This window comes from Tiliqua scincoides, unplaced genomic scaffold (genome assembly GCF_035046505.1).
Source record: "Tiliqua scincoides isolate rTilSci1 unplaced genomic scaffold, rTilSci1.hap2 HAP2_SCAFFOLD_70, whole genome shotgun sequence".
Taxonomy (NCBI): domain Eukaryota; kingdom Metazoa; phylum Chordata; class Lepidosauria; order Squamata; family Scincidae; genus Tiliqua; species Tiliqua scincoides.
Window position 1 is genome coordinate 146593 of NW_027101652.1, and position 10068 is coordinate 156660.

The window sequence follows — 10068 nt, forward strand, 5'->3', positions numbered from 1 at the left end:
TGTAACCCTGAGCTTGTGGCTTGACCCAAGTCCTGGAAATGTGGCCTGTGTGCTGGGAGAAGAGTTTAGCTTGCACGATATTATAAACAGATATTTAGAAAACCACAGCTAACAGGCAAAAGGGGATTTTCATGGAACCTGCTTTCAGCGCAAGGCCTGCCTGGGGCCCTGACAGCACTCGGGGCACTCTCTGCTTGCATCCTCCCAGGGGCTCGCCCCATATGATCACGTGCGGTCATGTCAAAATACACTCTTGTGCCTCCAGACATTCACTGCACTTTTTAATGAAGTGCCTTAGAACAGGATTTTATCAAATGGAAGTTTGCAAATACACCCCTCCCCCAAGTGGGGTTTTAAGTCTGCCTCAGTGTGCACTGTGTTGGGTGAGAGAAATGTGCCTGAATTCAGTGAGGCTGATGGAACATTCTGCCCCTGCCATTTCACCCAACGTTTCTTCCCTTGTCGGAACAGAAGCCTGTTCCCTCTTTCTGTATACATTTCAATGCTTAGAGTCCAGACAGAGGTGAAGAGAAGCCTTTTGTTTCCTACGATATCCAGGCTCTGAATTACTCTCACACCCCGATTTGCCTTTATCTCCCCACCACCACTCCTGATCGCCCCTCCGCCCCTTAAGCCTCCTCTTCACCCCATCCCCCCAGGCCCTGAGACCACCCCAATCACCTACAAATCTTCACCACCCTGATAACAATATGCCCAGCTCACAATATGGAAATATCCCAAGATGCCCAGTTCACCCATAAGGCTCTTCTCTGACCAAAAAGCTATCCCTCTCAGAGAACCGGTTAACTGTGATATGAGCCTCCAAGGGTGAACAGAAAGGTCCTAGACAAGGGCAATCAACAAACGAGGATAAAAAGGTTAGGGTAAAAGGGATGAGTCAGAGTGCCAGACCCCCTCTAAGGGATATCTCTGTAAACAAACTGCTGATGTGTATTGAATTGCCATCCTCAGATCAACATCCTGTACTGATAACATGCCGAATGTTGTTTTGGGTGTCTGCCTGTATGTTATTTTTCCCTATAAAACCTGCATGATTGCAATCCTTCTGGGTCCTCCAAGTGTGTGGAGGTCCCATTTGAAAACGAGTAAACGTTAAGAAGTTCTTTGAATTCTCCTGTCACCTGTTTGATTGCCTCTCCAAAATCCAAAGAACCGTGTGTGTGTTCGTTCGGGGTCAGTTTATGGTGCCGTGACTGGGATTGGAAGGAAAGGCTCTGCAAGGATCGAGACAAAGTCACTGCAGGGGACAGCGCACCGCCAGAAGGTAAAGTGAGTCGGCTCCCGCACCCCTTGTGTGTGTCCTGGCGCTGGGTTGTCTCTGAATCTGACTGTCTCCTTCTGTGCAAGAAAGAGCCCAGGAGAACGGAACTTCACCCGCGGGAAGGTACAGCGCGCTTAGGTGAGAATTCTCTGTGAGTTCCCAGGGTGGGGACTCTGAAGTTTGAAGGGAGGTTTTAGTGGGAAACCTTAGTGGGGAGGGTGATTGTGTTTGTATTACTGTACATACATATTGCTGATTGTGTTTGAATTACATATTGTTTGTATATTATTGTACATTTTGCTGTGTTGTGTGTGTTTGCCCATCTCCGTGGCTTCAGAGCAAGGCCACATGGTTCTCTGCCCGACTGAGTGAGATACGAATGAGAATATGAGTGTGAGTGTGTGTGTGCGTCAAGGCAGCAAACCCCGAGGTTTTGAAGGATTGGCCATGAGTGAGTCACTGTTTTGGGCAGCTGGTCCAGTTGAGACCTCAGGCAGGAGGCTCCCAGGCAGGAGGCCAGCCTGTGTGACAATTAAGATGAGGCACTCAGAGCCTGGGCCTGAAGGAAGAAACCCTTTGAAATGCATATTGGATAACTTTGAGTCTCTGGGAAGGGGAAACCCCACCCTTCTGAATGGGCGAATTACTGGCCAGCTCAGAATTTCAATTGCCAGCAGAAGGTTCTCTTAATTTCCATATGTTGTTAACCCTGTCTCAGTAGTTTCAGGAAGTGGGGAAGGCATTGGACATTGGATTTTTGCAATTGTTTACTGTCTGCTTGCCTGCCCCTTCTCCTCAGTGTTCCTGACATCCCTCCCTTTTATCTGCTTGGCAATTTCATATGATGTGTTATGTCTTCCCTTGTCTGAGAGACAAGATACAATTCGCTGTCTTGTTCATGGGTGCTCAGAATCAGGCTCATTTGAACTTAGTGTTTTTTAATGCACTTACATAAGAACAAACTGCACTGCATGTTTGCTTAAGAAACACAGCCTGCAAGACAATATAGGTGCCCATTATATAGATCAGCAAAACTGAGTCAGTGAGACCCTAGGGGTCAGAATACAAGCTAAAAATGCTCAGAATGATTTAGAGAGACCCTAAAGTTTAGTTTCCAGCTACAATAATAGCCATGATTTGCTTCCTACCTATTTAGGTAACTAAAAAAGACTAATTGCAGCTGCAATCAACCTAGACAGTTGTCAAAAGTGTGTTTCTCTTTAAACACAACCTTTAATCATTCTTAATAACTTTTGGGTTTCACAGGTATGAAATGCAGGAAGTCTGTGCTTTCTGTTTCCCCCCCTCCAAGAGAAAGGAAAGCTGGAAAAACCCTCCTAGCCATTGTGCCTCAAGGCATGCACAGAGTGCAAACTAGTAGCAATCTTTTGTTTTAACCCTTTTTTTTGTTCCAGCAAACTAAGAAGCATTGTTCCTAGTGAACAAGGAAAAGCCTCTAATGCCTAACTTTGCAATGGCTATCTTTTGTTTTAACCCTTTTTGTTTCAGCAACAAGTAAAGACAAAGAAAACAGCATTTGCCCTCCAGAGGACAAATTTACGTAATCTCATTTCCTTTACAGGAACTAAGCCCTGATGCCTATATCTGTATATATTTTAGTTTGGTTTAATACTAATGAAGTATTTCTTTTTCTAAAGGAAAGATTGTCATGACAAATTCTTTTAATTCTACTTATGTTCTCTGCTTATATACATATAAATACTAAAATGTTCTATATGTTTGTTGGATGTGTGTGTGTGGTATGAAAGAAGCGCTTTGTCTGTCTTTGTTCTTGTTTTTTTACTTATAGTGAAGTCTATCTGAAGTCCATATGTCTGTTGACTTCCTTTCTGTAATAGGCCTGATATTTGTTGCAACAATTTTTTATTATTTTTGTATATTGAGCTCATTACCATTTTTGGTACCATGGTTCCTTTTTTCTGTTTTTAAACATGTAAGAGTACTCTTATCAAATGTGCTTTATTTTCACACAAACCCCCCCTCATCCAAGAGGGAGGGAACATGAAGAATAACCCTAAGGTAATTGGACAAAACGTTTTGTTCCATCGATGATGGATATTTTCAAGGGTTACAGTCCCTCAGCAAATAATCTCTTAATGTTAAGCTTTCACCCCATTGTAAAAAGTATTATGGTGCAATTAATATTTTGCATTCTCTTAATTCTACTTATATGTTAAGAAAAAAAATAAAAGGGAAGAGAGAGAAAATAGAAGAGGAATGAACTGCGCAAGTATTTGCAGGACCAACTTGTGTCCTCCTTGAAGGAAAAACCCAGGTTCTCTCCAGCTCCCAGGGAATCAAGAGTTGTGAATAAGAAAAGAAACAAAAGCAAAATGTTTTAAAACACCTAACCTTTTGTGCTCAACAAGAATGTAAGCAAAGTCAGCACAGTGTCTTTCCCCTACTGTATTTGTACTGTATTTGTATTTCTGTACTTTTATTACCTCTTCTCTAGTTCCTACAGCAAACCAACCAACAAGCAGGCCATGTACAGAGTTCTGTAACAACACCAGCCCTTTAAGGTTGAACAGTCCAAGAAAAAGAGAGAAAGGGAAAATAGAATTAAGGGCCACATGACCTGACCAAAGGAACTTTGAGCTAAAAGAAACTGACTAGGAGTACCAGACATAGCCCATTTCTAGAACCAGGGGGGTGCACATACACATGATCGCTTGTGGCCAGTGGTGGATTTTTCCTCCACAGACTTGTCCAATCCCCTTTTGAAGGCATCTAGGCCAGATGCCGCCATCACATCCTGTGGCAAGGAGTTCCACAGACCTACCACAAACGGAGTGAACAAATATTTTCTTTTGTCTGTCCTAACTCATCTCCCCACACTCAATTTTGAGTGAATGTCCCCTGGTTTTGGTGTTATGTGAGAGTGCACGGAGAGCATCTTTCTGTCCACTTTGTCCTCCCCATGCATGATTTTGTATGTCTCAATCATGTTCCCCCTCAGGTGTCTCTTTTCTGGGCTAAGGGAGCTCAGGCGCTGTGGCCTTTCCTCATAGGGGAGGTGCCCCAGCCCAGCAATCACCTTAGTTGCTCTCTTTTGTACCTTTTCTATTTCCAATATCTCCTTTTGAGAAGTCTCAAATGTGTTCCAACGCAGAGAAAGTGTACCCTGAAATGCACCGCTTAAGAAGAAAATAATGTAAATAGAGTTAAAGGTACTATTTACCACATTGACTCCTTGAGTATGTGTTGTGCTTTGTTAAGGTTTCTTTTCTGCTTTATACTCAGAAATCATGAATGCTCCAGCCTTATCATCTGCAGTGAGCTCCAAAGCATGGTCAGTGCAGCTAACTCCAACCAACACATCCACTGGACAAGCTCACGCAAGTCCAGCACTACATGGACCTAACTTCCAACCAATGCTGGTTCAGACCTGAAGATGGTTCCTGCCTGTGCTCCTCTGAACTGAGACAAATGGTGGAGGCAGCTTGGCTGTGAAGGAGACCAGACCTCTTTTCCTCAACCTGTGTACACTCACTGAAGAAAGAGATGGCAAGATAGAGGTTACACCGGTCCCTCGCCACATGCCCCCCAGATGAACAGATGGAGATTCAACACGGGAGGTACAAGCTTGTCAGGTCACTGACTATACACAATGTTGTCTAGAAGACAGCTGCTGGAAGATGAAGAACACCTTGCTCACCTGATGCTGAAGAATATGTTGGAGTTGGACCTGCTGAGGGGACTCACGGCCGATGAATAATGAGCTGTTATGAGCATGTATGATTTCTTTGGATGAAGTTGTTTTAGTGTAGCATTTTTATTTCCTATTCATTCTATTATTTTCCATTGTATCTTCAGTTTGTGTTTGCTTTCCTGAATGTAATTCCAGTAACTTCTGTATTTTGTACCAAAACTTTGGATTATACCTGTATTTAGCATTAACTTAGGTAAACTTCACTTGAAAGTTGCTAGACAGGCTCTGGCACCAAGGAGCTATTATGCATTTTAGCTGACACTGCTGGCCAGTTTACCTGCATCCTGGGTAATTAAGGAAATTCCCTCCATTCATACCCTAACTTTCACTAATTTGTTAAAATTCCACCTCCTTTCTGTCCCCCTTTCTGTTTTCAGGGGGGAAAACTGATAACAATATGCCCAGCTCACAATATGGAAATATCCCAAGATGCCCAGTTCACCCATAAGGCTCTTCTCTGACCAAAAAGCTATCCCTCTCAGAGAACCGGTTAACTGTGATATGAGCCTCCAAGGGTGAACAGAAAGGTCCTAGACAAGGGCAATCAACAAACAAGGATAAAAAGGTTAGGGTAAAAGGGATGAGTCAGAGTGCCAGACCCCCTCTAAGGGATATCTCTGTAAACAAACTGCTGATGTGTATTGAATTGCCATCCTCAGATCAACATCCTGTACTGATAACATGCCAAATGTTGTTTTGGGTGTCTGCCTGTATGTTATTTTTTCCCTATAAAACCTGCATGATTGCAATCCTTCTGGGTCCTCCAAGTGTGTGGAGGTCCCGTTTGCAAACGAGTAAACGTTAAGAAGTTCTTTGAATTCTCCTGTCGCCTGTTTGATTGCCTCTCCAAAATCCAAAGAACCGTGTGTGTGTTCGTTCGGGGTCAACCCCTTTCTGTGGCAGCCACTGACACCCATCCTCCTTCCTGATTCTGAACTGCCTTTTCAAAGGGCAGGAAGGGTGGGAAAGGGAGAGAGAGCATGAGTGGAGTAGTCCAGACTGGCCGGTTAAGGCACCCCCCACTCCACAGTTCCCCCTTCTCTTCTCTAGTCTGCTTGCCTCTTGAGAATGTGGCAGGGCCCTGAGAGAAGACAGTCACTATCAGTAGCATTGCAGCATTGGCCGTGGGCCTCTGGGAACCCAAAAGGGGCAGCTTCCCTGAAGGAACCGCCGTGGAGCCATGGCCCAGGGGAGTACGTGACAGGGCTGGTACCAAAAGGCACTCCCAAAAGGCACACACTCCCTAAATACAGGATTCCGGCCTGACTCTGATGGCAGCTCCTTCCCCTTGTCCCTCTGCCCACGGGATCTGACCTCCAGCATCGGCCTCGGCCATGCCAGCTTCCGAAGGGCCCCTCTTTCCTCAGAGTCGGTTCTGATCCTTCCTCCCTCCAGTGCTGCCAACTGTACTCACAGAAACTGGGAATCCCTAAAATTCATTATTATCAATATCATCAGTCGCACATTTACCTGGACAGTCTGGGAGTGGCAAGAAGGAAGCAGCAAAGAAATGATGATGGCGCTTGGTGGCTGATAGGCGGTCATGAGGTTTGGTGTCTGCAAAGAGAAGATGCCCCTCTTCAAGCAACCCACGGCGGCTCCCTTGGCCTCTCGGGCTTTGGGGCTGCTTGAGGTTTCCCAGCAAATCCCAGGAAAGGCTGTTGGGCTCCTCCCCAAGGAGACAGCAAAAGGGTGGCAAACTGGTGGGGAGGGCCTTCCACACTGCACTCTGTTGCCGCAACTGGTCCGTCTCCTCCTCCTCCATGTCTGTACTGGAAAAGGAAGAGGGGAGCTGGAGTGGAAGTGCGCAGGAGGCACTCTGGCCCACGACTCTCCTTGTGGAGGTGTCCGAGCTGCTGTTCTTCTCCATGTGTCAAAGGAATGGCTGTGGGGTGCTGTGCCTCTCAGAGCCGGGCCAGAGGTTGTGCTGCTCTCTTTCTGCAAGGCGGGAGCAGGCAGCTGTGCACAGTGGGAGAGGCAGGCAGGGTGCAGAGCTGAGAGGAGGCCCAGCATCTCTCCCAGGTGTGACAACCTGGAGTCACCAGGAGAGCTGTGTGGCGGAGTTCTTTGAACGTTGCCTGGAAGGGGATAAAGGGCAATCAGTCCTGTTCCCCACTTCCAAGGGAGAAGCAGTTAAGGCCCAAAGAAACAACTCCTTGATAAAGAATCCTTTAACTAGTTGCAGTCAGTGCAAACACACACACACACACACACACACACACACACACACACACACACAGAGAGAGAGAGAGAGAGAGAGAGAGAGAACTTTCAATGAAATCGATGTATTGTAAAAATGTATTGTAAAAATAAACGTGGAAATAACCTATTCCAAAGATACACTTTCACTGATAGTCACATTTTTAAAAAAATGCAGTGAAGGAGATTCTATTTGGGGTGGTTGTGGAACTCCTCAGCTGTAGTGTGAGTCTGTTTGAGCTGGTATTTGGCGCACTGACGAGAAAGGAAGAGGGAATGACTTGGCGGGCAGAAGTGTGGGGAGCGCTTGACTAGGATACTGAGCAGGAGGAGGGCTGGACAGAGGGGAGGGAAGTGGCAAGAGAAATGAGGGGAGAATCAGCATGGCTTCTGTAAGGGTAAGTCTTCCCTCACGAACCTTATAGAATTCTTTGAAAAGGTCAACAGGCATGTGGATGTGGGAGAACCCACAGACATTATATATCTGGACTTTCAGAAGGCATTTGACACGGTCCCTCACCAAAGGCTACTAAAAAAACTCCACAGTCAGGAAATTAGAAGACAGGTCCTCTCATGGATTGAGAACTGGTTGGAGGCCAGGAAACAGAGAGTGGGTGTCAATGGGCAATTTTAATAAGGGAGAGAGGTGAAAAACGGTGTGCCCCAAGGATCTGTCCTGGGACCGGTGCTCTTCATCCTCTTCATAAATGACCTGGAGACAGGGTTGAGCAGTGAGGTGGCTAAGTTTGCAGATGACACCAAACTTCTGGTGAAGACCAGAAGTGATTGTGAGGAGCTCCAGAAGGATCTCTCCAAATGGGCAGAATAGGCAGCAAAATGGCAGATGCGCTTCAATGTCAGTAAGTGTAAAGTCATGCACATTGGGGCAAAAAATCAAAACTTTAGATATAGGCTGATGGGTTCTGAGCTGTCTGTGACAGATCAGGAGAGAGATCTTGGGGTCCTTGTGGACAGCTCGATGAAAGTGTTGACCCAATGTGCGGCAGCAGTGGAGAGGGCTAAAGGCGTTAGGGTCTCTAAAGCGTAAAGTGCACCATGTTAATCCCAGAGAACGGCACCTGTAAACTCATTCCAGTGCTTGTTGGAAGAAAGATCCAGAATAAAACGGCCACTATGGTGATGCCCTTTTATGAATTGGCGGTGCAGCTACATTTAGATTACCTGTACTGTGTTCAGGGTGAAACTGCTGATCTGGATAAGATGCAAAAGAGAGAAACCCCAAAGGTCAGAAGGGATAGGAGTGTCTTCTTTACTTCTTCATGTGGGGATTGCATGTGTGGTTTTTCAGCTTGGAAAAGGAGTGATGAAGACTGGACGTGGTGGAGATCAGTGCAATTCTGCATGGTGTGAAGGAGTGAATGGAAGGCAGCTGACAACAAGGTTTCTTTAAACAAAGCAGGAAACATGGAGCATGCTGAGAGCCCTCCCAGTGCGCAAGATCCCTGCTTAGCTGAAGGAGCCCTGCAGAGGAAGGAGTGAGGTCAGATGTCTGGCTCTCTCGCTGGCAGACTGCACGGAGGGGCAGGATTCTGTTCACACCTCTCCCAATCTGCCACACAAGAAGAACATCAACCTTCACCTCATGGATGTGCTTTGGAGCAAAGCAGATTAAAACAGCCCCTGTGAAAAAATCATTAGACTTTGCTATTGAATTCACTGATATGTGAATTCCTCCTGATGCAAGGGGAAACTGAGGCTGGTCTTCTGTGTAATCAGCCTGGAACACAGGAAAATCCTCCCCTGGCATGACAGAGTTTGCCATTCCTTCAAGGAGCCTCCTTTCTGTGACACCAATTGCCCCCAAACCTTGCACCGGCCAGCCACATCTGCCCTGAAATCCAGGCACAAAGCCTGCTGGGTGATGGAACCTGGAAACAGCTGGCTGGCATGAAGTTTGGGGCTGACTGGTGGCATGGACAGGAGGGTATGTGGGGAACTGTAAGATCTGCACACCCGAGGGAAGGATTGCAATGGGTGTCGGATCCAGCCCACAGGCTGGGGTTTGGTACCCACTGGGGTGAAGGATTAGCCCTGCCTTCTGCTTCCACCAAGATCCTTCCTTCTAGAACCACAAGCTCTAGTTTGAAGGAGATGTTTCTTTTCATCAGGCAGAGGAGTCTCTTTCCCAGATGCAAACACACATTTCTGAGACCAGGATGCCTTTCAACTTGCTTTTATTGAGGCTTTTTCCCACAGTGAATGCCTCAAAATGTGACCCAAATGAAGCCGGAGTCAGGGATCTGCAGGACTGTGGAGCCTTTGAGTGGTGGACTCCTTGAGTGTCACTGGTCCGTCCACCTGCAGCAGAAAGAAAAAAGTTGTGGTGAGATGTCCTTTTGTTGAGAAAGATGCTTATATTCTTTCATATTCTTCAGTTTACAGAAAACATGCCATGGCCTCGCTCCTGCTATGCAAGTGTCACACTTCCTCCTGGCAGAGCTTGAATGTACCACGTCAGGAGAGCAGCCACCAGCTGTTCAGGAGGAAAGGGGTCGTAGGAGGACCCAGTTGTCAAACTCCTCCTAATAATGCATCTGGGGTACACATGGTGGGCTTACACTTGCACTCTGGGTCAGTGGAATACCCTAGGGGGGCAAGGGTGCAAATGCCCTGGATGCCATACCTGTGGCGAGGCCCACCCTCCACCGCTGCCATCCTTGCCCCGCCTGCCTCATTGCTGTGTCCCTACCCCTCCCCTGACACCTTTGGGGGACTGAAAAGCCCCCAAAGACCCCTCTGCAGCCCCCCAAAGGCCTTCTGAGGCCTCCAGTGGGCCTGAAACATCAGTTCTGGTTTCACTTTAAGGTCCTTAGAGGGTCTTCAGAGGGTAAGA